The sequence below is a fragment of the Tiliqua scincoides genome, chromosome 1 (assembly GCF_035046505.1).
Source record: "Tiliqua scincoides isolate rTilSci1 chromosome 1, rTilSci1.hap2, whole genome shotgun sequence".
In the NCBI taxonomy this organism is placed as follows: domain Eukaryota; kingdom Metazoa; phylum Chordata; class Lepidosauria; order Squamata; family Scincidae; genus Tiliqua; species Tiliqua scincoides.
The window spans coordinates 221,008,368-221,034,938 of NC_089821.1; the positions used below are offsets into that span (position 1 = coordinate 221,008,368).

Consider the following 26,571-nt stretch of genomic DNA (forward strand, 5'->3'; position numbering starts at 1 on the left):
GCAGACTCAAGTTAACATGCATAGGGATGAGTGCCAAGTCAAGGGGGTCAACTCGATACCCTTCACTTGTTTTTCTCAGTTACCATAAAAGATTCATTATAAAATGTTCCCTAATTGTCTGAACCTGTCATGTTCCCCTACTTGTCAAAAATCTGCCCTGTTTACTACTTTTGTACTGGTCCCCCGCTCCCTCTACCAAAATGTTTCAGATACAATGTGCCATCCAATATATTTTATTTTTCCATATTAACATGAATGCCCCAGAGGGACACTTCTTTGCTATCCTAGCAAACTATTTCTATGCACCCTGCCATGGCCTCCATGGCTATGGAGGGCCCCAGACCAACCTGATCTCTGAGTGGCTGCTTTAGAGGTTGTGGTAGCTTCAGAGTTTTCTTAGAAAATCATGCAGTGACTCTAGATTTTCTAAACTCTACATGCAAGTTAGACACAGAGTAAAGAAAATCTAGAGGCACTGTGACTTTTGTTTTTTCCTAAGTGAACTTCAAGTCTATTGCAACATTTGCAGCAGCCAATGGGATTCTTCCTCTTAACTGAGGCCAATGAACAAAACACAGGGAGCATCTCTCCCATGAATAGTATTTGTCACTGCAGTTAGTGCTGCATGTATGGGGGTGGGGCTTTGGGAGCAAACTGCAATGGAGCTTGCAGGTGCTCTTGCTCCCCACCACCATATGTACTTTGATCATTCAGAAGATAAAATCTTCTTTCTCTTCAGGCTGAGAAACTCTAGGAACAGAAGCAGACTTAGAGTTTCTCAACGAAGAGCGCAACCCTAACCCCTTATGTCAGCGCTTTCCAGCACTGGCATAGTGGTACCAATGGGACATGTGCTGCATCCTGCAGTTGGGTGTCACTCACAGAGGCCTCATAAGAACATAAGAACATAAGAACAGCCCCACTGGATCAGGCCATAGGCCCATCTAGTCCAGCTTCCTGCATCTCACAGCGGCCCACCAAGTGCCCCAGGGAGCACACCAGATAACAAGAGACCTGCATCCTGGTGCCCTCCCTTGCATCTGGCATTCTGACATAACCCATTTCTAAAATCAGGAGGTTGCACTTGCACATCATGGCTTGTACCCCATAATGGATTTTTCCTCCAGAAACTTGTCCAATCCCCTTTTAAAGGCATCCAGGCCAGATGCCGTCACCACATCCTGTGGCAAGGAGTTCCACAGACCGAACACACGCTGAGTAAAGAAATATTTTCTTTTGTCTGTCCTAACCCGCCCATCACTCAATTTTAGTGGATGTCCCCTGGTTCTGGTATTATGTGAGAGTGTAAAGAGCATCTCCCTATCCACTCTGTCCATCCCCTGCATAATTTTGTATGTCTCAATCATGTCCCCCCTCAGGTGTGTCTTTTCTAGGCTGAAGAGCCCCAAACGCCGTAGCCTTTCTTCATAAGGAAGGTGCCCCAGCCCCGTAATCATCTTAATCGCTCTCTTTTGCACCTTTTCCATTTCCACTATGTCTTTTTAGAGATGTGGCGACCAGAACTGGACACAATACTCCAGGTGTGGCCTTACCATAGATTTGTACAACGGCATTATAATACTAGCCGTTTTGTTCTCAATACCCTTCCTAATGATTCCAAGCATAGAATTGGCCTTCTTCACTGCCACCGCACATTGGGTCGACACTTTCATCGACCTTTCCACCACCACCCCAACATCTCTCTCCTGATCTGTCACAGACAGCTCAGAACCCATCAGCCTATATCTAAAGTTTTGATTTTTTCCCCAATGTGCATGACTTTACACTTACTGACATTGAAGCGCATCTGCCATTTTGCTGCCCATTCTGCCAGTCTGGAGAGATCCTTCTGGAGCTCCTCACAATCACTTCTGGTCTTCACCACTCGGAAAAGTTTGGTGTCGTCTGCAAACTTAGCCACTTCACTGCTAAACCCTGTCTCCAGGTCATTTATGAAGAGGTTGAAAAGCACCGGTCCCAGGACAGATCCTTGGGGCACACCACTTTTCACCTCTCTCCATTGTGAAAATTGCCCATTGACACCCACTCTCTGTTTCCTGGCCTCCAACCAGTTCTCAATCCATGAGAGGACCTGTCCTCTAATTCCCTGACTGTGGAGTTTTTTCAGTAGCCTTTGGTGAGGGACCGTGTCAAACGCCTTCTGAAAGTCCAGATATATAATGTCCACGGGTTCTCCCAAATCCACATGCCTATTGACCTTTTCAAAGAATTCTATAAGGTTGGTGAGGCAAGACTTACCCTTACAGAAGCCATGCTGACTCTCCCTCAGCAAGGCCTGTTCATCTATGTGTTTTGAGATCCTATCTTTGATGAGGCATTCCACCATCTTACCCGGTATGGATGTTAGGCTGACCGGCCTATAGTTTCCCGGGTCCCCCCTCTTTCCCTTTTTAAAAATAGGCGTGACATTTGCTATCCTCCAATCTTCTGGCACCGTGGCCGTTTTGAGGGACAAGTTGCATACCTTAGTCAAGAGATCTGCAACTTCATTCTTCAATTCCTTAATAACCCTTGGGTGGATGCCATCAGGGTCCGGTGACTTATTGATCTTTAATTTATCAATGAGGTCTGAAACATCTTCTCTTTTAACCTCTATCTGACTTAACTCCTCAGTCAGGAGGGGCCGTTCGGGCAGCGGTATCTGCCCGAGGTCTTCTGCCGTGAAGACAGATGCAAAGAACTCATTTAATTTCTCTGCCATCTCTAAGTCTCCTTTTATCTCCCCTTTCCCTCCCTCACCATCCAGAGGGCCAACCGCTTCTCTGGCGGGTTTCCTGCTTCTAACATATTTGAAGAAGCTTTTCTTATTCCCCTTAATGTTGCTGGCCATGCGTTCCTCATAGTCTCACTTGGCCTCCCGTATCACCTTCTTACATTTATTTTGCCACAGTTTATCTTCCTTTTTATTCTCCTCATTAGGGCAAGACTTCCATTTATGGAAGGAAGCTTCCTTGCCCTTCACAGCCTCTCTAACTTGGCTGGTTAGCCATGCGGGCACCCTCCTGGATTTAGTGGAACCCTTCTTTCTTTGCGGTATACACCTCTGCTGGGCCTCTATTACTGTTGTTTTAAGCAGCCTCCATGCACTCTGGAGAGATTGGACTCTTTTTACCCTCCCTTTCAACCTCCTTCTAACCAGCCTCCTCATTTGGCTTAGAGTTCTAAGGGAATGTTTGTTCCCTTACCTCAGAGTTGCACAGACAGCACAGACATAAGGGGTTAGGATTGCACTCAAAGTTACATGAACAGGATCCAGAAATAATCTTTTCATTCTACTCCCTGCTATTCCTTGAAAAACATTATTTTCCACACAAGAGAATAATAATTCAAAACCACTTTCAAAGAGGAAAACATTGTGTGGGGACAAAACTGTCCTCAAATGTGCAGCTGCCACTTATACCCCTATCTCTGTTCCCAGTCCATGGGGCTGCTCACTTTGCCCAGAGCCCACCTTGGTGGGGAAGCTGGCCTCCAAGTTTGGCAGAGGAGGGTGTTGGACAGCACCCAAATGGTTTGGTTTGGGTGGGGCTACGAGCACATTAAGTGCAAAGTAGGTTAATTATATATTTCAGAACAAACATTTACAGGAGGTTTCTGGGGCTGAACGGCCCAGGATGGCCAAGAACACCTACAACCAAAATAAAAAATGTTGACAAGATAAAGAGTGGTTTCTGATTTAAACAAAAATTGTCATTTTTTAAATTTTTTAAATTCAAAACATTCAAAATGTGTTCCCTCCCCCCATTCAAAGGCTTCACAACTGTTGAGAGAGACACACAGGCTGGTCAAGGGTTGATGCAACCCTTGACTGAAATCAGTGGGCCAGAGAATCACCTATGCTTAATTGAACTGCAGGTAGAGAGGTGCTTGAGAAAATAAGATGTTTTTGTTGGATGCAAAAATCCTCTTCCCTCCCAGAATTCCTGGGTTTAGGCACTCCTAGCTTGACAGGACTAGGGCAAGTAGGGCAGGTGCATGCCCTTGGGACCAATTAATGAATCAAGAGGGAACGCTGAGTAACATCACCTCTATCAGTGTGGGAAGTTCTTCAGCAGTTAGCACAAGACGTATGACAGAAGACGGCACCGCAACCATGCAAAATCAGCAATGGCTTCAGTGGACAACTGCTGATTCTGTGTTCACTGCATATTTGTTGCGTTGAATTTGTTGCATTGAATTGTTGCTTGTAGTTATGCTACTGAAGGTCTTGCAAATTAGTAATGCTAATATCTGGAGGATGGTCAACCATTAGGAAGGAAGCATAAAATGCAGGTGCAGGTGCCTGGGCAGCTGTGCACGCTTGTAAAGATGAAGTAAACTTCTGCTTAAAAAATTGTGATGCACACTGCATCACACTCAGAGTGATGGCTCAAGCCAGTCATCCGGGAAAGTCAGGAAATTGCACAGCTTCGTCACGACAACTAGTGCAAGCTGTATTTTTCAAAAGTGTAATATCCTTCCTGCTCATAACTGGCTGTAGAGAAAGGCTGACATCAACATTCATGACTGCCATTCCATTAATTGGCATTTCTGGCCAATTACTGCACATTATAGGCTCACATCTCAATAAAAGGATATCACTTTTCTTTGTCCCTGCTTCAGATGAAATTATCATGAACCCAGCCAAGTGACTTAAACAAAGTTAATCACTTAAAACTAGAAATTATCCTTGAAAAGTTAATCAGGGGGAAAACATGCCCCTCATAACAATAACAGCTGGAGAGTTTGCACTTTAGAAGAAATTGCAAGTGCCTCCACCAAAGAATTTAAATAAAGGTCAGATTCTTTAATTCTAACATTATGATTCTTTTCTGCTACAACTCACAGATTGCCTTTGTTGTTAACATTTATGCATACAAAGGCAAAGGCAAAGTTTTGATGCTCTGGTACCCTCACAATATGAGCTGACTGCATTTGTCAGACCTTTGATGGAAGTACAAAATTGGATAGAACGGGCTGTGCACACTGCACATGGTAATGACGACAAACAAAACTCCTAATTTCCACCAAGTTCCTTTCAAGGTCATCATATGAGAAATGAGGCCAGGAAGTGGGCCATCATTTTCTGCAATGTGATAAAATGTACATACAAAATAGTTTCAGGCTAATCCTTGTCCTTCACTGTGATCTATTTGGAGGCAAATGGAAGGTGATAGTAAGGTGTTTGTTTCCAGCAAGTAAGATAGGATAACAGCCTGACTGCCCAATCCTAAGGGGCAGCCCAATCCTGAGCTACCTGGGGAGCCCCTGCTCGGTGGCACCACGAGGGCTGCCGCCGAATCCAGCACCTCCCGCGCTACCGCAGGAGGCAGCTCAGGAGTAGGGGACGTTCGTCCCCTTCCCCCGGGTAAGGGAGGCAGCCCTGCAATGGGGCTACTCTATTCAGCGGCGCCCAAAGGGCGCTGCTAAAGTAAAGGTGCTCGTTTAAGGCACGCAGCCTTCATGAATGCCTAGGATCCTGCAGAGCGGAGCTCCACAGATCCTCCTCCTGCCCGCACCCTGGCACACCTCTGGCACGCCCCCTCCCCATGTCACACTGGTCTCCCCGCCCCCTGGAACGCCCCCATCCCCACCCCATTCCGCAGCCCGGCAGTTGCAGGCACTGCCAAGCTGTGGAACGCGGGCACCCACTGGGCGGTGGCTTGGCGCCAGCCGGAGCTGAGCCACCTCCGGTGGGAGCCCGGCAGTGAGCCCTGCAAACGTGCCTTATGGCACATTTGTGACTGTGGTCGCAACCTAACATGGCAACCTAACAGCATTGTACTTACTCAGTATTGGGCCAGCCACAGGTATTGTGTTTACAACAAATTACATTTCCCTGATTGTCCACATACGCAATCTCAAACTGCTTGAAGCTTCTCCATAAATTATTACTGCACCTGCTTGGGAGGAAGGGAGACCATAATCACCATAAATACTTGCCTATAATGCAAGAAATTTCTACCAATAAATCAAGTGTAGATTGATACCTAATCTTATCTGCAAGTCCCTCAGGTGTCAGGGCTGTTCAGGCATGTCTCAGCAGTCAGGAGAAGCCTGGAGAAGCTTTAATAGTGCCTGCAGAGGGTCTGTGAAGCGTCTAAGGAACATTTTGACTGACTGCAGACAGCATACTAACACTGCTTTCTGAACCACTTTTACTGAAAACTAATAAAAATATTCTGAATCACTGTTTAAATTGTAAACTACCTTAAGTGCAGTGCATTGGAAGGAAGGTAGTATATTTTAGACCAGTGGTTCTCAAACTTTTAGCACCAGGACCCACTTTTTAGAAGGAGAATCTGTCAGGACTCATAGGAAGTGATGTCATGACCGAAAGTGACATCATCAAACAGGAAAATTTGCAACAATCCTAGGCTGAAATCCTACCCACACTTACCCAGGATTAAGTCTCATTTATTACCATTAGTAAAAGCATATACATAGCAGCCTGTTAAAGTACAGAGCTATAACATTTCCCCAAATGCAGTCACATACCATGGTAGCATCAAGTCTAATATATTAAAAATAAAATAGAGAAAAAACAGTGGAATGAATGGGGACCCACCTGAAATTGGTTTGCGACCCACCTAGTGGGTCCCAATACACAGTTTGAGAATTGTGGATTCTCAATTCTTAGAATATAAGCTTCTTAAGACAGGGATCTCATATAACCTGTAAAGAGCCAAACACACTGATGATGCCACCCAAACAATAAATAATTGGTAACAACATCGGTGTGCAAGCACCAGGGCAGACCCATGCATTCTGGGTCTGAATGATGTCAGATGATGTCGCCTATGGAGAATGCCGAGTGCCCTGGCAAATCCAAGGTGCCCATTCACCCCAATGCTGCTTCCCTCCCCCTGTGGATAGAGCTGCATCAGTCCCCCTCCCCACACATTTGCTCCTTCCTCAAGCAATTCCTTTTAGTTTAAAGGGACTGTGCAGGGAAGGTGTGAGGTGACTGAAGCAGATTGTCACTGCCCATGACATTTCTTGGGTGCATGCAGCAGCAGTGTGTCTCCCTATCCACGAAGCTGCCTCCCAGCATGACAAGCAGTTCATTTGCTGTTGAAAAGGATTGTGTGGGAAGGATAAAGGTAAGTTGCTGTGTGTTCTTTTTTCTGTTTTGGGGAGGAGAAGGGAGCACACAGCAGCAGGTGGCAGGTCAGGGCAGCATCAAGCACTGGAACCAATTCGGGCTATCGCTGGCAAGCACAATGAAAGCCTCCCCCCCAGATCCATACCATTCTCACTTCAGAGAAGGATATGAGATATGAAGCAGAGTCTTTCTTACTGATCTAAATGTCCAGGAAGTAAAATATATGGGAGAGATGCTCCCTATATTTGCAGGCCCCAGACCATCTACGGCAAGCACAACCTAAGCACAGGGCTGTTTGAGAAGGCTACAATATCCTCTCAGTGTTGCAAGTGACCCTGCCCTAACCAAACCTCCCTTCACACAAAGGCAGAGGGGAGGGAAAGAAAGGCAGAAGATGGAGGAGTCCCCCTCCCTCTGGGATAGCAGCAGCCCTTTCCCCCAGCCAATCATTATGGAAAGAGAACAGGGCAAAAGTGTTGTGGGTGCTGTCACCATTGCCACCTTCATATTCTCCCTGTCCAGTGGTCTGCAGTGGCAGGGAGAGGCTAGGAAGGATGGTCCTGTCCTTACCTCCCTCTTCCACATTGTCTCCTTTCTTGTCCTCACCCAGGGCTTTTAAAAAATGAGGAGTGAAGCATGCTGGGTGCTTCCTGCTCATTTTAAATAAAACTGCATGTAGAAGAAGCAAATAATTCATGATGGAGAAGAAACAGGTGGGATCTCTACCCCCCTTTCCCTGCCCACTCAGCTGCAGTGAGCAGAGAGAGTGAGGACGTGGTGACTGTGGCAATCACAGTTAGGACAGATAAAAGAAGAGATTTCTTTACTCAGTGTGTAATTAACCTGTGGAACTCTGTGCCATAGGAAGTGGTGATAGCATCTTACCTAGATGCCTTTAAGAGGGGATTGGACAAATTTCTGGAGGAAAAGTCCATCATAGGTTACGAGTCATGATAGGTATGTGCAAGCTCCTGATTTTTGAATTAGGCTACCTTGGAATGCCAGGTGCAGGAAGGCACCAGGACGCAGGTTTTTGTCTTGCAGTCTTTTGTGCTCCCTGAAGCACTTGATGGGCCACTATGAGATCTAGGAAGCTGGACTGGATGGGCCTTTGGCCTGATCCAGCAGGGCTCTTCGTATGTTCTTATATAGGCTCTAAACTTAATCAGGAACCCAGGTCTACCCAAGCAGGTAGACCTGGACTCCAAGTCCAAGTGGGAGCCCAGCTCTACCTGCCCAGCAAATAACCACATAGGCTATAAGCTCAATCCGGAACCCAGGTATACCCAGCAGGTAGATCTAGGCTCCAAGTCCGGGTGGGAGCCCAGGTCCACCCGTCTAGCAAATGTCAACAGAGGTGATAAGCACAAGTGGGACCCCAGGTCTACATAGCAGGTAAACCTGGGATCAAAGTCCAGGCGGGAGCCCAGGTTTACCCACCCAGCAAATAGCCAAAGAAGCTATAAGCTCAATCAGGAGTCCATGTCTACCCAGCAGGTAGACCTGGGCTCCAAGTCCAGGCGGGAGCCAAGATCTACCCACCTGGTTGACCTGGGCTCTGAAGGCAATGCTCATGCCCCCCCCCCCCATACAGACACTGGATCCACCCCTGATTCTCAGGAGATTCAACTCTCAGAAAGATAGGAGAATTCAGCTCTACTGGGTAGATTCAATCATTCAAATCTTCTGTACTTTGCTTTTTAAAAGTAATGAATATTTTGTAAAAAAAAAAAAAAAAAAAACTAGTGTTCCAATGGCGTTACTGTATTTGACTTGCATAACTTTCCTCATGCTTTTATGTCAAGTAAATAAATTTTATTTTAGTATGTATCAACGCATCAGCAATGTGACATCGGCTAATGAAAGACTTTCAATACAAGCAAATACTACCTGCATCACAGTGACATGTTTCACTTTTGCAGGGATGCAATCCTGTGTGTTGTGCTGGTGTATAAAATGAAAGGATATGTTGCATGTTATTTCTATGTAGAGAAGTACATTTTACATTGCATACAGAGATGCATTTATTCTATGCAAATTTTTTTACATTGCTTTACAAGATAATGAATGCGTGTTTCAATAACCCTCCCCCCCCAAAAAAAATTATTTTCTCTTTATGAAATTTGGGGGAGTTACAGGTCTTTGATATGTCTCCATACTTATCCCTTCATTTTGCACACCAGTATAGATACCCAACATAATTGGCCCCCCTGAAAAAATAGTTGTCCCCCCACCTCTAGAATCCTGGCTACGGGCCTGTGCTCATGGCAGGAATGCATTCCTGTGCTCAGAAAACCACACTCTTGCAATTGTCATAAAATCAAGCAGCTGCAGCTCAGAGGCAGTGCACATAGAATACTTGGAACTCCCATGATCTAAAGCAACTCAGGTAGCAGAGCTGGTGAAAAAGGAAAAACCCTGGAGATCTTAGAGAGTCACTGCAAGTCCAAATAGATCATACTGGGCTCCATGGACGAGTAGTCTGAATCAAAGATTAAGTAGCATCATATATTCAAAGTGATGTGGGCAAACATTCAGATGCACTATAATTACTAGAGGACATTATTAACAACAATTTGCTTTTTAATATTCTAAGGTTGTGGGCAAAATAATTGTCAGCAATAGTGCTCAACTGTTGGAATTTAATTGGTTTTCTTGAACTTAAATTATTTTTATGCATATGCTACATCAAACTAACCAAATAAGAGCACAGAAGGCCATGGGTCAAATTCTTGCAGAGTTTGATTAGCTACTGTGGGGAGCAATTTAGCTATGAAGTATCATGCAATCTTAATCATTATCAGGACAGAACTACATATGTCAATTTAGAATGGGGAATGAAAAATATCATGCTATTCAGAAATGGAAACTAAAATTTAATTTGGCAGAATAGAATGTGCAAGGAGGAATTTGCCTATGAGACATCACATATTGTTAGGAGAGTAATGAGAAGATAAGTTCTGAGGTCAGTTCTGTGTAAACATTGTTTTTGAAACTCTACAATTTTATACATTCAGTTAACTCAAAAAGGGCCCTAGTAAACACAGGTGAGCCACTGCCTAAGGCTGATCCAGTAGCCACTTCGCCTATGATCCACAGTGACAAGATTCCACCAGGGCAAGGGGAGCTACTGAAGAGCAAGCAGGCCAACAAGGCAGGCGACGTGCATGTGTTATCATCACCTCACAGATAATTGCACTGCTCCAGAGTGCCCTTTTTCATAACTGTGCAGCAGATTACATTTTCTGACCCACACACAGTTCAGTGCAAGAGGTTTTTAAACAAACACACACAGAGAATTAAACATGCCCCAATCAGAGCTGTGCTGTGGCTGGGAACTTCTAAAAGTAGTTTGTGAAATTGCCCAGGGTGCACTGTTGCTGCAAAGAGAAAATGAATGAAAGCCCTAGTAAATTGCACACTCCTAAATAGTTATTTGTACTGAAGACTGAGAATTTTCCAGAAGTGATTCACTCCTTACAGATGGCCTCTGCAAATGTAAGCCTTTTCCGCATAGCAGTTTTTTTTTTGGGGGGGGGGAATACATCATATTTCACATCCACTATTAAAATACCTTTGACTAGAACTTGTGTCAATTTTTCAAAATAGTCTGTCAAGTGCTTTGCAGTTCTTTAGAATGCTTTTATAAGGGAATATTGGATGTAGAAGTTCATAGGACAGCAAGGGAGGAAAATAACATAATAATATGGCAGGATGCATGAGCAGGATAATGCATTATGAAGGGCAAAAGACAGAACAGCATAGCAAGCAGCATGAGAGCTTCTCACAGAGCGACTGGCCAATGAAGAAGATTCATTCCTGCCACTCTGCATCACTGCCCATGAGCCACAGTCACTACTAAAAGTAATTTACTATTGACAGTTTTTGCACCTTTTACATGTTGCAGTTATTAAATTATAGGTTTTATTACATACATTATTATCTGATTTACAAATATTATAACTTATTATCCCACAGTATACATTTGTTATTCCTCTCCAAAGACCAATCAGGGCAGTACCTTCAGGACTTTGTTTCCTTTGTGACAAGGCCTACAGTTTAATTACACCACGTAACAAAGTCTTGTGGGCATTTCAAGCACCCTGTGTATAACATGCAAATGCCCTAAATATTGCTTGTTCCAAGAGAAGTGACAGGCTTCCTACAAAGTAATCTACATTTCAGTGACAAATGGTGTAATTAATTGTGTATTGCATTGGTGACTTGCTAAGGATATACAACAGCAACTTGCTATGGAAAGCCACTCAGAGTATATGGGACACTAGCTCTAATAGCAGCAGCAGCAGCAAAACAGCTACTGTTAAGGGGAATGCCAGTGAAGAAATCCCATATCCTAGGTTCTTCATTTTGTTCTGGCATTTTTCATTAACAAGGTCATAAGTATTGCAATGATTGTCACAGTTGCAGAATACAATCAAACTATAGACTTGCATTCAGGGGCAGTCCAGGTTACTTGTAATCTGAGCCTACCCCCATATTCTGCCTCCCGCCCCACTAGCATTCACCCCCACCCTCACGCTCTCACTTCACTGGCTTTGTCTTCTTCCTCCTTGTGTGGAGCCTGCAGTTCTGCCACCACTTCTTGTAAGGGGTAGTGGAGCTGCAGACTCCACGTGAGGAGATAAGCTCTCCATGACCACATCTTCATTTCACATGCTCAGGTAGTGCAGCTGGTTGGACCTGCCAGGCTGAGTGAGGTGGCAGGGAGGACTGGGGTCCAGACACCACCACCCAGCTTGCTGACTCCCCCAGCCCAGCACCTAGGGCAAAAGTTTCAAGTGGCCTCCTGGCTAAACCTGCCCTGCTTATATTTGATTACTTTTGGATAAGTCTATAAACTTTTCAGGACGTAAAATCATAATTTAGCTTGCATTCAGACTTAATTTGTCTTGGTTAAAATTTACCCATTTCAAAATGGGCAGGTGGCATTTTTTAGGGCATCTGGAAACATCATAATTTAAGCACTATTTTCTGCTAAATAGCTAGTAGCAGAACACAACAGCTTCACCTGTGTGGCTGGGCTCTCCATAGTTTCAAGGAAAATTGTTTTTGTCCTCTGGCTACTGTGAATGGGTCTACTGCTATTAAAGTGGGGCCTAGCGATTAGACCAGATAACTGTTATTAGGGATGTAGATGTTAACATAAGAACATAAGAACAGCCCCACTGGATCAGGCCATAGGCCCATCTAGTCCAGCTTCCTGTATCTCACAGCGGCCCACCAAATGCCCCAGGGAGCACACCAGATAACAAGAGACCTCATCCTGGTGCTCTCCCCTACATCTGGCATTCTGACTTAACCCATTCCTAAAATCAGGAGGTTGCGCATACACATCATGGTTTGTACCCCATAATGGATTTTTCCTCCAGAAACTCGTCCAATCCCCTTTTAAAGGCGTCTAGGCTAGACGCCAGCACCACATCCTGTGGCAAGGAGTTCCACAGACCAACCACACGCCGAGTAAAGAAATATTTTCTTTTGTCTGTTCTAACTCTCCCAACACTCAATTTTAGTGGATGTCCCCTGGTTCTGGTGTTATGTGAGAGTGTAAAGAGCATCTCCCTATCCACTTTATCCTTCCCATGCATAATTTTGTATGTCTCAATCATGTCCCCCCTCAAGCGTCTCTTTTCTAGGCTGAAGAGGCCCAAACGCCGTAGCCTTTCCTCATAAGGAAGGTGCCCCAGCCCCGTAATCATCTTAGTCGCTCTCTTTTGCACCTTTTCCATTTCCACTATGTCTTTTTTGAGATGCGGCGACCAGAACTGGACACAATACTCCAGGTGTGGCCTTACCATCGATTTGTACAACGGCATTATAATACTAACCGTTTTGTTCTCAATACCCTTCCTAATGATCCCAAGCATAGAATTGGCCTTCTTCACTGCCGCCGCACATTGGGTCGACACTTTCATCGACCTGTCCACCACCACCCCAAGATCTCTCTCCTGATCTGTCAGAGACAGCTCAGAACCCATCAGCCTATATCTAAAGTTTTGATTTTTTGCCCCAATGTGCATGACTTTACACTTACTGACATTGAAGCGCATCTGACATTTTGCTGCCCATTCTGCCAGTCTGGAGAGATCCTTCTGGAGCTCCTCACAATCACTTCTGGTCTTTACCACTCGGAAAAGTTTGGTGTCGTCTGCAAACTTAGCCACTTCACTGCTCAACCCTGTCTCCAGGTCATTTATGAAGAGGTTGAAAAGCACCAGTCCCAGGACAGATCCTTGGGGCACACCGCTTTTCACCTCTCTCCATTGTGAAAATTGCCCATTGACACCCACTCTCTGCTTCCTGGCCTCCAACCAGTTCTCAATCCACGAGAGGACCTGTCCTCTAATTCCCTGACTGTGGAGTTTTTTCAGTAGCCTTTGGTGAGGGACCGTGTCAAACGCCTTCTGAAAGTCCAGATAGATAATGTCCACGGGTTCTCCCGCATCCACATGCCTGTTGACCTTTTCAAAGAATTCTATAAGGTTTGTGAGGCAAGACTTACCCTTACAGAAGCCATGCTGACTCTCCCTCAGCAAGGCCTGTTCGTCTATGTGTTTTGAGATCCTATCTTTGATGAGGCATTCCACCATCTTACCCGGTATGGATGTTAGGCTGACCGGCCTATAGTTTCCCGGGTCCCCCCCTTTCCCTTTTTAAAAATAGGCGTGACATTTGCTATCCTCCAATCTTCTGGCACTGTGGCCGTTTTGAGGGACAAGTTGCATACCTTAGTCAAGAGATCTGCAACTTCATTCTTCAATTCCTTAATAACCCTTGGGTGTATGCCATCAGGGCCCGGTGACTTATTGATCTTTAATTTATCAATGAGGTCTGAAACATCTTCTCTTTTAACCTCTATCTGACTTAACTCCTCGGTTAGGAGGGGCCGTTCGGGCAGCGGTATCTGCCCGAGGTCTTCTGCCGTGAAGACAGATGCAAAGAACTCATTTAATTTCTCTGCCATCTCTAAGTCTCCTTTTATCTCCCCTTTCCCTCCCTCACCATCCAGAGGGCCAACCGCTTCTCTGGCGGGTTTCCTGCTTCTAACGTATTTGAAGAAGCTTTTCTTATTCCCCTTAATGTTGCTGGCCATGTGTTCCTCATAGTCTCGCTTGGCCTCCCCTATCACCTTCTTACATTTCTTTTGCCACAGTTTATCTTCCTTTTTATTCTCTTCATTAGGGCAAGACTTCCATTTACGGAAGGAAGCTTCCTTGCCCTTCACAGCCTCTCTAACTTGGCTGGTTAGCCATGCGGGCACTCTCCTGGATTTAGTGGAACCCTTCCTTCTTTGCGGTATACACCTCTGCTGGGCCTCTATTACTGTTATTTTAAGCAGCCTCCATGCACTCTGGAGAGACTGGACTCTTTTTACCCTCCCTTTCAACCTCCTTCTAACCAGCCTCCTCATTTGAGGGAAGTCCGCCCGTCAGAAGTCAAGGGTTTTTGTTAGAGATTTGCCTGGTATTCTTCCCCCAACGTGCACGTCAAAACGGATCGCAGCATGATCACTGTTCCCCAATGGCTCAGTAACGTTTACATCTCTAACCAGGTCCTGCGTACCGCACAAAATTAAATCCAGAGTCACCTGTCCTCTGGTGGGCTCCGTGACTAGCTGATCTAAGCCACAGTCATTTAGCACGTCAAGAAATCCGGTTTCCTTATCGTGACCAGAACACAAATTGACCCAGTCAATATGAGGATAATTGAAGTCCCCCATGATTACAACCCTGTCCTTCCTTGTCAGCTCCCTGATCTGTTTCCTCATTTCAAGATCCCCATCAGATGTTGCAAACCATGTTTGCAATGGTTATGGATGTTCCCAGAATAGGCAGTTCACCTGTAGGTGTGGGATCTATGTCAGGTTTCTCTGCATGGTGTATGCATATATGAGGTGGGATGGGAGAACCGAGAAACTGTTGGCTTGGAGTTCTGACCAAACAGTTTAAACTACAGGGAAGTCTATTCAGATAACGGACTAGAAAATTTTTCAGCAATAGATCAGTTACTTATCTGAGCTAGACCACCGTCCATCAAGGATACCTTTTACAGCATGCCCTGTCTGATAGTGAAATAGTCAAAGGTTTCTTTTCAATTCTATGTCTCTATAAAGGTACTAACATCACAGTGATACTTTGCTGCATCACAGTAATGGCCAAAATCATCCAAGGAGGACCCTATAAAGGAAGTAAAACATATAAAGATACTGACTCAATGTAGAGTATGCTCACACAGTTTTGATCTTGGTTGGTTGACAACCTTCAGTCTCGAAAGACTATAGTATAAGCCTACAGCACCTGGTATTCCCAGGCGGTCTCCCATCCAAGTACTAACCAGGCCTGACCCTGCTTAGCTTCCAAGATCAGATGAGATCGGGTATGTGCAGGGTAACAGTTGCTGCTTAAATGATACTAATGTACTTTCAAGAAGGAACAGAGACTGAGACATTGATAAACAAAAAAAAAAAAAAAAAAAAAAAACACCCAAAGGAGCAAAAGTGGGTGAAAATGTATCGATTGGTGTCAACCTTGGCCTCATGAACCTATCAGCTTCTATGATATTCTTTAGCTGTAAGGAAAGAAATTATATTTTTATGGTGTGATATCAAAATGTTAATGACCAATGTATGCTACAAACGACTACAGTATGTTTTACTGCTTTGATCTTTTCAGTATTCTGTATTTTCATTGGCTGACCATCTCTCTTCTTCCCTTCTGGTTAGTGAGACTGTAAACAGGGAGAACAGTAGAGTAGCCAGTCAATCAAATTATGGAATACTGAAAAGGTCAAAGTCATAGAGATTTGTATGTAAGTTACGTAAGGAATAAATGAAACAATAAAATTCTGATATATCTTTTTTGTGTAGACAAGATTATAACAAGAGAATAAAATGTATCAAGGATCCAAGCTCAAGATCAACATCACCATTACTATGAGAAAGGTGAATGATGAAATTGTATCAGTTCCTGTGATTTTGTTGTTGGATTCTGGCATAGCAGGATGTCATACAGGTACAAGAACAGCCTGTCTCAGATATGAATCATAAAGAGAATTGATGTGTGTAAGTGGGAGGTGGCATTGGAGCAGCCCTTGACATATATTTGTACAAAAACAGGAATTTCTTCACACAGTTGTGAATCACCTGGCAGGACAAAGTTCCAAACAACACAGTCCTGGAACGTGCTGGAATCTCTAGCATGTATGCACTGCTGAAACAGAGATGCCTGCGTTGGCTCGGTCATGTTGTCAGAATGGATGATGGCCGGATCCCAAAGGACCTCCTCTATGGAGAACTCGTGCAAGGAAAGCACCCTACAGGTAGACCACAGCTGCGATACAAGGACATCTGCAAGAGGGATCTGAAGGCCTTAGGAGTGGACTCAACAGGTGGGAAACCCTGGCCTCTGAGCGGCCCGCTTGGAGGCAGGCTGTGCAGCATGGCCTTTCCCAGTTTGAAGAGACACTTGGCCAACAGTCTGAGGCTAAGAGGCAAAGAAGGAAGGCCCATAGCCAGGGAGACAGACCAGGGACAGACTGCACTTGCTCCCAGTGTGGAAGGGATTGTCACTCCTGAATCGGCCTTTTCAGCCACATTAAACGCTGTTCCAAAACCACCATTCAGAGCGCAATACCATAGTCTTTTGAGACTGAAGGTTGCCAACTACTGTGAATCTACACATGTCTATGTGCGTAGGGTTTGAAGTGAAACTTTTTTTTCTTCAGATTTTTGACCATATGCAGCAAGTTTAAGTTCTCCTCCTAATGTTTCGCCCTCACTTGTGTACGGCATTATCAAAGGACTAAAAACACCTGAAAAGTTAAAAATTGACCTGGGCCTCTTCAGCTTAGAAAAGAGGTGCCTGAGTGGGGACATGATTGAGACATACAAAATTATGCAGGGAATGGATAGAGAGACACTCTTTTCCCTCTCACATAACACCAGAACCAGGGTACATCCACTAAAGTTGATTGTTGGGAGAGTTAGGACAAACAAATGAAAATATTCTTTACCCAGCATGTAATTAATCTGTGGAACTCCTTGCAACAGGAAGTAGTGATGGTATCTTGCTTGGATGCCTTTAAGAGGGGATTGGACAAATTTCTGGAGGAAAAGTTCATCACAGGTTACAAGTCATGGTAGGTATGTGCAAGGTGGAGCTAGGCTGCCTCTGATTTCCAGATGCAGGGGAGGGCACCAGGACACAGGTTGTGTCTGTTGTCTTGTGTGTTCTCTGAAACATTTGGTGGGCCACTGTGAGATACAGGAAGCTGGACTAGATGGGACTTTGGCCTGATCCAGCGGGGCTCTTATGTTCTTATGACCTACTGGTAAAAACTTAAAACTCAAATACCCCCTGCTAAAGGTTAAAACACCAAAACACAGGCAGTTTAACACCTGGGTCCTGATGTTGGATTGGGTGCAACTGCTGCCACTGGTGCTGAGGTTTCAAGGATTGGCTGAGCCAGGTGAGCTCTCAGATAGACATGGGCCCCAAAAATAATGCTCGATGTGGCTGATCAGTGACTCCATCCCTGCTTCCCACTTCAGTTCTAAACCATCTCCTTCAAAAAAAGATGGATGCCTGTGATACTGAGTACCTAAATGGGTTCTGTTTAACCATTCAAGATTTGGTCTTTTCAAACATGATCAGGTAGGCAGGACTCCCAAATGGACTGCCTAGTGAAATCACTGCCGGAATGCTCAGTTGTCGGGCATCCCTTTCTATTAAGAATGTGGGCAGATATTTAACTTGCCCCAGGGGAAGAGATGTCAAAAGGCAGGTTTTGAATACTGTATTCCTTTTCTAGTAAGATTATTTCCACTCTTAATGTATGACAAAGCATCATTGGTACAATCAGTTGTGGGAAACATTTTATTATCATATAACTATTTTGAGATAGGAAATATCTGAGAGGGCTATGTCTGGAAATGATCACTCTCATATGCTCACAAATGACTCTTCCTAAGAAAAATATTAACTCTCATGTAACAAACAGAAGAATAAAAAAGAATATTGGTTTCCAGAAATGCCCAGGAACTGGAACCCACAGAGAACACAGTTGAATCAGATAGTGTAATAAATATTCCCTATTCTACCCTTCTTCCTCTAAGGTATAACAAGCTTTTATAAGTGGCAAGGCCCTATGAAAAATTCCACTTATTTGATGCAGAGGACAACAAAAAAGCATTACGCAAGCATGTCCTCAAGAGGCTATTCCAGCAAGTGTCTAAATGAGATGATGCCCTTCACTGATGGGAATAAGGGGACACTTTGATTAATGCAATGAACATGCTGTAGAATGCAACAGTCTGCATTAAAATGGCATGTGCTAATTTAGAATCTCAGAAGCCATTAAAGTTGAGAGCAAGGTGGAGTCACTTTGTCTCTCAAAAGGATATTCATTGTCTAGGGAAAACAGAGTATTACAATGATTTGTATTTCCCATAGCATAATGCATTTGAAATGCCATAGTGCTTCCATGGCTGGAGAGAGGCTGGAATTCAGATCACACTGTGTTAGCCACGGACTCTGAATTTTCACTTGACTGTAAAAATATATAAAATACTATGAAAGTTGGAAAAGAACCTGATGAAATGAAAAATACAAGTTAAATCTGTCACCACATCAATAAAATCACCCACATAATCCATAGACCTTTGGTGCCTCATGAAGATAAAGATGCTATTTTCTAATGGGGTTGAATCAGAGCCAATTACAGACCTGGGTTTGGCACAACTATGAGACCACCTCCACCTCCATATTCTCTGAAGAATAAACCTGGTTCCCCACTCCAATAGCATAGGATGTAAGCCCAAGATAATGATTAAACACTCTTTTCAATCTTTGGCTTCTAAATAAGGAACAAGTACCTTCAAAATCAGAAACAATGGAGAACACATGGTGATTTAGGTGCATTGGGAAAGATATATGAGAGAAGGTATTCCAATAAATAAGCAAGACTCAAATTATAAAGGGCCTTAAATGTACACCAGCAGCTTGATTTTTTCCCCCTAGGATAATAGACATTTCCAACCAAAAGCAGCTTCACATCAAGTGTATTATAGTAGTCCACACTAGAATATACCAAGGTATGAAATCAAAGGAGGAGAATCTTAAGCCATTTCTGCCCAACGTTGCAAATACGCAGCAGGGACCAAATGTGTACCCCTGTGGGCTGGGAAGAAATGGGTTAAATTGATTGCCAAATTAGTGTCAAGGTTGAACTGACTGCCAACGAGGCAGAGCTGCCTGCACACAATCTGTCCATTGACACCAGCTAAGATTCAAGGAGCTGCAGGCCTGTTCCTTCCGCTGGAAGGTGACTCCTTCCCAAATAGGTCAACTACCTATTTCCAGATAAAGAAGCTTTCTTACCATCAAAGGACCATCCTATTTTTCTCCTCACCTGTTGCAGTCACTCTTTACGCTTTCGTTGCACTCCTTGGGTGTGCAACTGGATAATGTGCCCTCTGGAATTGTACACCTTCTGGATCAGCTGACATGCCTTGTCCCAGTCACACTCCTTTCAATCACACCCTTTGAGCCAATGTGAACATTATTGGCTGCTGTGGAACTTAGATCAGGTCATTTTGTTCCCTACTGTAGACACCTGCAGCTTGTTGACAATACAATAGTCTCTTTTTACAGCATTGTTTGTTGGAGGCTGAGCTTAATAGGAATTTCAGAACATGAAGAGCACTTTCCTTTTTTAAATAAAATGTGGTAAAACGTAATGACAGAATTATAGCTTGTTAAATAAAGGCACCCTTGTAAAGGGGTTTTCTAATAAGATATTTTTACTAGCAATGTTACTCGTACAAATGTTTGAAGAGCCATTTCACTTTAGTAGCTGAATGCCAGTGTGTTTGCCTGAGTGCTTTGCTGCTGTTTAGTGGAGTCTGGGATTGCCCTTTGCAACCTTAGAAGCACTTGGAAATAGGATACCACTGAAGTCAGCAAAGGTTAGAATCAATTAACTGGGGCTCCAACTGTCTGATTTTCTCTTTCCTGCAATATTAATGCCTGATCTTGATCTCTTGCTCATTGTGAGTATGTGTGTGTGAGTGTAAGGGTGCAATCCTAACCAACTTTCCAGCACTGGCATAGCTGTGCCAGTGGGGCATGTGCTGCATCCTGCAGTTGTGGGACAGTCACAGAGGCCTCCTCAAGGTAAGGCAATGCTTGTTCCCTTACCTCAAAGATGCATTGCCCTTATGTCAGTGCTGGAAAGTGGGTTAGGATTGTGCCCTGAGTGAGTGAGTGCCAAGCTTCAGCCTATCTTCTTACCCCCTTCCCTACAAATGATACATATCAGCAATATCACAGCAGCAATATCACAATGCTGTTCTGTTTGGCAAAGGAAGCTGGACTGAAGTGAGTCTTGATGTGTCTTTCAGCATTCATCATCATCATCATCATCATCATCATCATCATTAGTACAGTTATGTGACAAAATGCTTCATGTTAACACTAGTGAATTCAAGCAGGTAGTGCTCTGGGACATCTCCTATCCCAGGAGCAACGATGTCATCAGCAGGAGAGCTCAGGTACTGCCTTTGGCACTCATTTCAGAAAACCTCAAACAAGAAGATGTATCAGGCTCAGCAGGAGAAAAACTGAGACATTTGCCTAGGAAAATATGCAAATATCTAGGCCTTCATCTTTCCCAAGGGCTGCCTGAGAGACAGTTTGTAGCTCACGTTACAATCTTATGCACATTTACCTGGGCATGAATCCAAAGAGTGGGACTTACTTCTACACAAACATGCAGAGGTGAGCACTCTAATAAATCTTTTATATTTATCTGGAAAATTTTTAATTCCATTTTTCAATTTTTATATGTTTGTTTTAAAGCTAATGCAGCCCACTGGAAGAATTTGATGTCTGATCTTTAGACGGAAGTGCAATACATTTCAAAGTAGGAATAAGTGGCCACAGAAGAAAACACTCCAAGAAATTTAAAATCAAGTTTTTTTGTGGCATTGTCTTAGTGGGGCATGGCTACAGGGATGTGACTTGGGAGAGTGTCGTAATGGCACTTCCAAAGTGCCATTTGGAAGTGGCACTTCCAAATGTACCACTATACCACTGCTTTTACTCTAGCTTTGCGTCATTTAAGCTAGTATTATACACAATGCTGTCAGGCAGAAGTTAGGGCCAAAATACATTCTGTGTTAAGCCTGATATTAGGACTGAAGGTTTGTCTTACTCAGTAAAGAGCAGCCATGGGGATAGTTGGGACTAGGACTGCAGCATGGGTCTTTAACACTTCCCCCCATCACAATCCCAATTGCTCACCCACCCCAGCTGCTAATTACTCCTCTTATTGGTACAAATAGATCTGAATTATCAGTTTGTCCATGTGTCCTGTGTTGACCAGTCATCTGAGTACACAGTGAAACACACCAATAACCAGTTCATCCTAGGGAAAGTGATGACAGGTCCTCTCAACTCACTTCCCATAACACTACATTAAAATAAATATGCTTCAAATTGGGATGCTGGAGAAGAAAACAGATCAACAGATTAATTCTGAACTTGTAAAAGTATTTCTAAAAATAATGTAAATACAACACTCCAGTTAAAACCTGAGATGAAACTGAAATCCTGATATTGCAATTTTGAGTTCCTCCAGAGGAGTGTATTTCACGAAGGTGATCTATTTCATGTTATGAAGAAGCTTTAGGTAATGGGAGTATTCTGGTAACTTTCAAAACCCCAAATGTCCAAGAAACCAGTACTTATATTAGGCAACTTCCTTCCTGCTGGCTTTGCAACTAGTAAACTGCTGACTTAAAAAAATGCAGCGAAGATTTAATCATTCTATAAAAGTGCATTTAGATCACATAAATACTATCCTGAGCAATCTAAGTTGCAATGCCATAGCCTGCAACAGATTTCTTACCCTGCCCAAATACCCCATCAAGTCAGACTTTTACAATTAAGCAGTGAAAAATGAAATCTTTTTCTAAGCAGAAGGGCCATTCGTCATTTATACTATATTCTGAATATGCATTCAGATGATTAACTTTGGTGTTGAAAGCTATTCTATAACACAAAACCCATCAGTGAATATCAAAGGTCTTTGAGAATTGGAAGCAGCCAAGACTCAATAACCTGATAGGGCCAAAAATAAGCTAACTTGGTATTTTGCCTTGTTCTGGAAAGCATTTGTTGAATGATTAGTCATTAGGACTAGTCACTGCCACTGCAAAGCCCACTCGACAGGTAGTGATTTAGAGAGGAGGGGGTGTTTAAACCCTTCTCTTGTCAGCTTGTGCCCTACAACTTTGTGCCTCCTCCCATTACAAGGAAGCCAGGTCTATGATCACAGCAGTTTCTTTATTAACAGATCTTGTAGTAACTTTGTTTTTCTAAAGCGGCCAACAGTGGCCATATTTTTTCTAATTAGTTAAAACTGAGGAGAAATCACAAGTAAATTATGAAATGTGACTGAAAATTAACCTACCGGTAACTGCTATTTAGATTACTGAACCTCTGTCTAAGAACCTTGCTGAAAAGTTCTTGCCATAACAAATGATGATGCTTCTTCATTTGCGGCATTAGTTGTATAATGGCAGAACATCAGCTATATCATAAACTCTCCATTCTGATTTAACATTGGTTAATCAATCATTAAAGGAAGTTTGCTGTTTAAATATTCAGTATTTAAGCATGAAGGGTTTCTTTCCTTTCAGTTGTTTAGTGTTAAAGTAGGCTGGGAATTTGTTGACAGTCTCTAGCATCTGGCTTGCTACCTGTCACTGTCAAATTACGTGATTTCCTGCCCCTGGCTGATGACAGCTTTCTTGCTGTGCAGTGACAACTGTAATTAAAACTTGGTTTTAAAATATGGTTTGCATTTTGTTCATGGTGGGAAGCGCTTCCCTTCGTAGGAATGTTCAAACTGCAGGGCTGAGCCACAGATGGACTTTTTCTTCAAGAAGTTTTCATTCCATCAAACTGGATTATGCTGCCTTTAGCAGATATACAATGCATATTTATGCAGATTTCTGCTAATGGACTAAAGAGGCAGAGACATAATAGGAGCAATACTGGAATAATTACCCTTTTCCTGCTCCATAAAATGGCAAGATGCTTTTTGCAAATATACTTTTAGCAACTGGTTTTGAATGTAATGATTAATAACAAATACAAAGATTGGAGATTCATATAACTGGAAGATCACTTCAAAGCCTTCTTTGCACAATTGCTTACTAGTCCTTCATTACTCAATAATGCAATGTTTGGTTATAGTCTCATGGCTTCTGAGTTTTATCTCCATTTTACGTGTGCTTCTGTAATGGATGTTTGCATTAAACCAAGCAAATAACCATGGCAAATAATCATGTAGTTTTCCTGGAAAATAAAACTCAACATCCTTTTTTCTAAAGTCTGGAACAAGGCCTTTTTCCTTCACTGGTGTTTGGAAAGGATTTTGTGTGCATTTGTGCGTTCTGGCTTTTTGGTTTTAGATCAAGCAAAGTTAATTTTAGATGCCTACATGGACTTAACACATGTAAATCATTGCATTTCTCAGAGGTATATTTGAGGCCTATTGCACTTTGATGTGTACATCAAATTATGTCAGTAATGATAAAGTGCCATGGATTGCCACAAGTTTTATTTGTCATTTTGATTGCATGTTACATAAATATCAATAAAACCAATAGAAAAGAAAGTAGACAATCAAACCAAAAGGGTTTTAGAGTTTTGTTTGACATTCAACTCCACATTCAACTCTACACTGAATGTTTGACATTCAACTACAGTTTAAATATTATTTTCAATAAATGCTAAGGCAAGAAAGAGCAAAAACTGTGAAGATGGGATTATTCTGTCATACACTGATGGCCCAATCTTATTTTGGGCCTATGATGGCAGATCTCATGATCCATTGGCATAAGTCCAATTATGGCAGCAGAAAAAGCACACCACTGTCAGGTGCTCTGGAGCCACGACCGCAATTGGCCAGAGGCTCCACGCACCCACCAACAGGCTACCCAGGTCACACCAGATCAGGAAAGGTGGCAGGAAGATGGAGGGGGGGGGTGGATGTTACCTGCAGCAGTCACTGTCATTAGCTATATCCAATGCATTTTGTTTATGTTTATAGTCACTGACAGTAATCTATGTAAAGGCAGCTAGCGTGCCTGTATGGGCACGCTAGCAATGATTGCCAGGCTTATCCTCCTATCAGCCGGCAGCAGGGCTTTGCTGCCAGCTGATTGGCTGGCTGGCCCTGGGGGGCGGGACGACTGAGCCTGATCTTGCGCGCAGGCGCTAGACCCGGCTCAGTTCCGTTCCTGGAAGCGACCGAGCAGGTCGCTTTTCCAGGAGCGGAGGAGAGGCTGCCCCGTGACGGGGCTTGGAGCGCGGCGATCCGCGCTTGCAGGCTCCCGTCAGAAGCAGCAGTGGGTAGCCTCTCTGAGGGGGGTCGAGCTGCGCACTCTGTGAAACTGCTCTGGTCGTCAATTAGGGGACGACCCGCTGCGCTCTGCTTAATCAATTAGGGGACGACCCGCTGCGCGCTCTGCTTAATGAGCATCGTCAGGGGTGGCCCGTTGCGCGCTCTGACCAAGCGGCAATGACAAGGGGCCGCCCAGGGGACGACCCGCTGTGCGCTCTGCAGGCGACCAGCACTAAGGGTGGCCCGTTGCGCACTCTGTCCGAGCAGCAACACCAATGGGCCGCCTGCTGCGCGCTCTGCCTGCCGCACCGCGGGGCGCAGGGCGCTAGAGCACCCTGATAGCGGGGGCTGCGGGTGCTTCCCTGCCTAGGGGCAGCTGTTGGGGCCTCATTTTGGCGGCCATTGGGGGGGCGCCTCGTGGCTGGGCGCCATTTTGGGTCCCTGCCTCGTGGCATGCCGCCATTTTGAATTTAAAAAAAAATTTGGTCGGCGGCCATTTTGAGGGCTTTAACTGCCCTAGGGTTTTTTGAATTACAGAGCTGGGTGTCTTCCAGTCTGCGGGCTCCAGTCGCCATGCGAGGGGCAGGAAAATGTGCTGCTGCAGCAGCGCTGCCAAGACCGTCCTTTTTCCGGATTGTTCCCTTTCGTATTGTATACAGTAAAATTAGAACACAGGGGTGGTGGGCCCCTACTGGGATATTTCTACACAAGGGGGTAGACTTGGGTAAGAAAGCCCAGAAGTCGGGTGGCAAGGCCGCCAAAAAGGCAGTTCCAGCTTGGCCTCTCCCCTCCCCTCCCTCGTCATCGGATGAGGAGGATCAAATGGCAGAGTTGCGGGCTGTAATGGCTCGCTATGATGCGCGAAAACAAGAGAAGGCCCTTCGCAAGGCGGGGCAGGGTGATGGGGGCTCCAGCTCTAGGGCAGTCCCCGTACCTCGCAGATCAGGTAGGATGAGTAAAGGGGCCTCTCTCCCTCCCCGGCAGGTTCATGTTCTGGAGGATAAGCACGTTACTGTCGAGGAGGGCGAGGCGCAGGATGGCAACACCCTAGAAGCGGAGGAGGAGGTGGTCCGTCCTGTTAAAAGGCCTCGGCCACAGGCTAATAGTGGCTGCGATGGGCAAGGTGAGCCGTGGGTGGGCTTTGCTCACAATGCAGAGTCTGTGTGGAAAGACAAGGAAGGCATTCCTTGGGCACCTAGCCGGGCTGCACCAGATCAGCCCTGGTCTCCTTGGGGGCCTCCTTCCTTCTGGCAGGGGCCCAATTACCCCCAGTACCCCTGGGTTGGACGTATCCCTGTCCCAAATCTGGTCCCAGGGCCAGCAGGGCACCCCCCCCCAGTATGGTCATTATCCTGCCACGGCCGACACAGAGTTGGACCAGCAGGAAGTGGACTGGGGGGATGAGTCATTGGGATTGGTGGTGGAGAGGGAGAAGCCTACGGTTTCGTATGGCATCATCACCATCCCTCTGGGCTCTCACCTCGCCATGTCGGTCAAGGAGAAGATATGGTGGGGTGACTTTGTGGACACGTTCAGTCTCCTTCACATTGAGCCTGAGCCTACCCCCAAAGTGGGAGACCCTGTGCGTGACGAGGAAACCGTCAGGCAGAGGAAGATAGACAAGAATTGGACCAATTGGCTGAATGGGTTCATTGTCTATGTTGGGGTCACTGTCCAGTTGCACCCCAAAAAGGCGGGGAAACTATTCAAATACGTGGACATTATTCATCGCGCTTTGCGTGATCATGCTGGTGCGGCTTGGATGGTTTATGACCGTCAATTTCACATCAGAGCTGCGCAGGACCCATCTTTGGACTGGACTATACCCCAGTGGGAACTCTGGGTGCAGTTAGTCCTGCCGGCTAGGGCAACGTTGGGGGATAGGGCGGATAGTGGGCATTTGATTGCTTGTTCCAGACCCGAGCAGCCTGCGGCACCTGAGGGTGTGCAGGGGGGTCAAACCCCTCACACTTGCTTCCAATTTAATGCCACGGGCAAATGCAACAGGCCGGGATGTTCGTTTTCCCATGGCT

General features: G+C 44.7%; 1 protein-coding gene and 1 pseudogene across 3 annotated transcripts in view; both read right to left on the reverse strand.

The window, feature by feature from the left end:
* Nucleotides 1–26,571, reverse strand: part of PRKN (parkin RBR E3 ubiquitin protein ligase) — an 862,188-nt gene that overhangs the window by 202,129 nt on the left and 633,488 nt on the right. The gene's annotated exons all lie outside the window — the stretch shown is intronic.
* On the reverse strand, nt 15,412–15,531 carry LOC136637623 (5S ribosomal RNA; annotated as a pseudogene).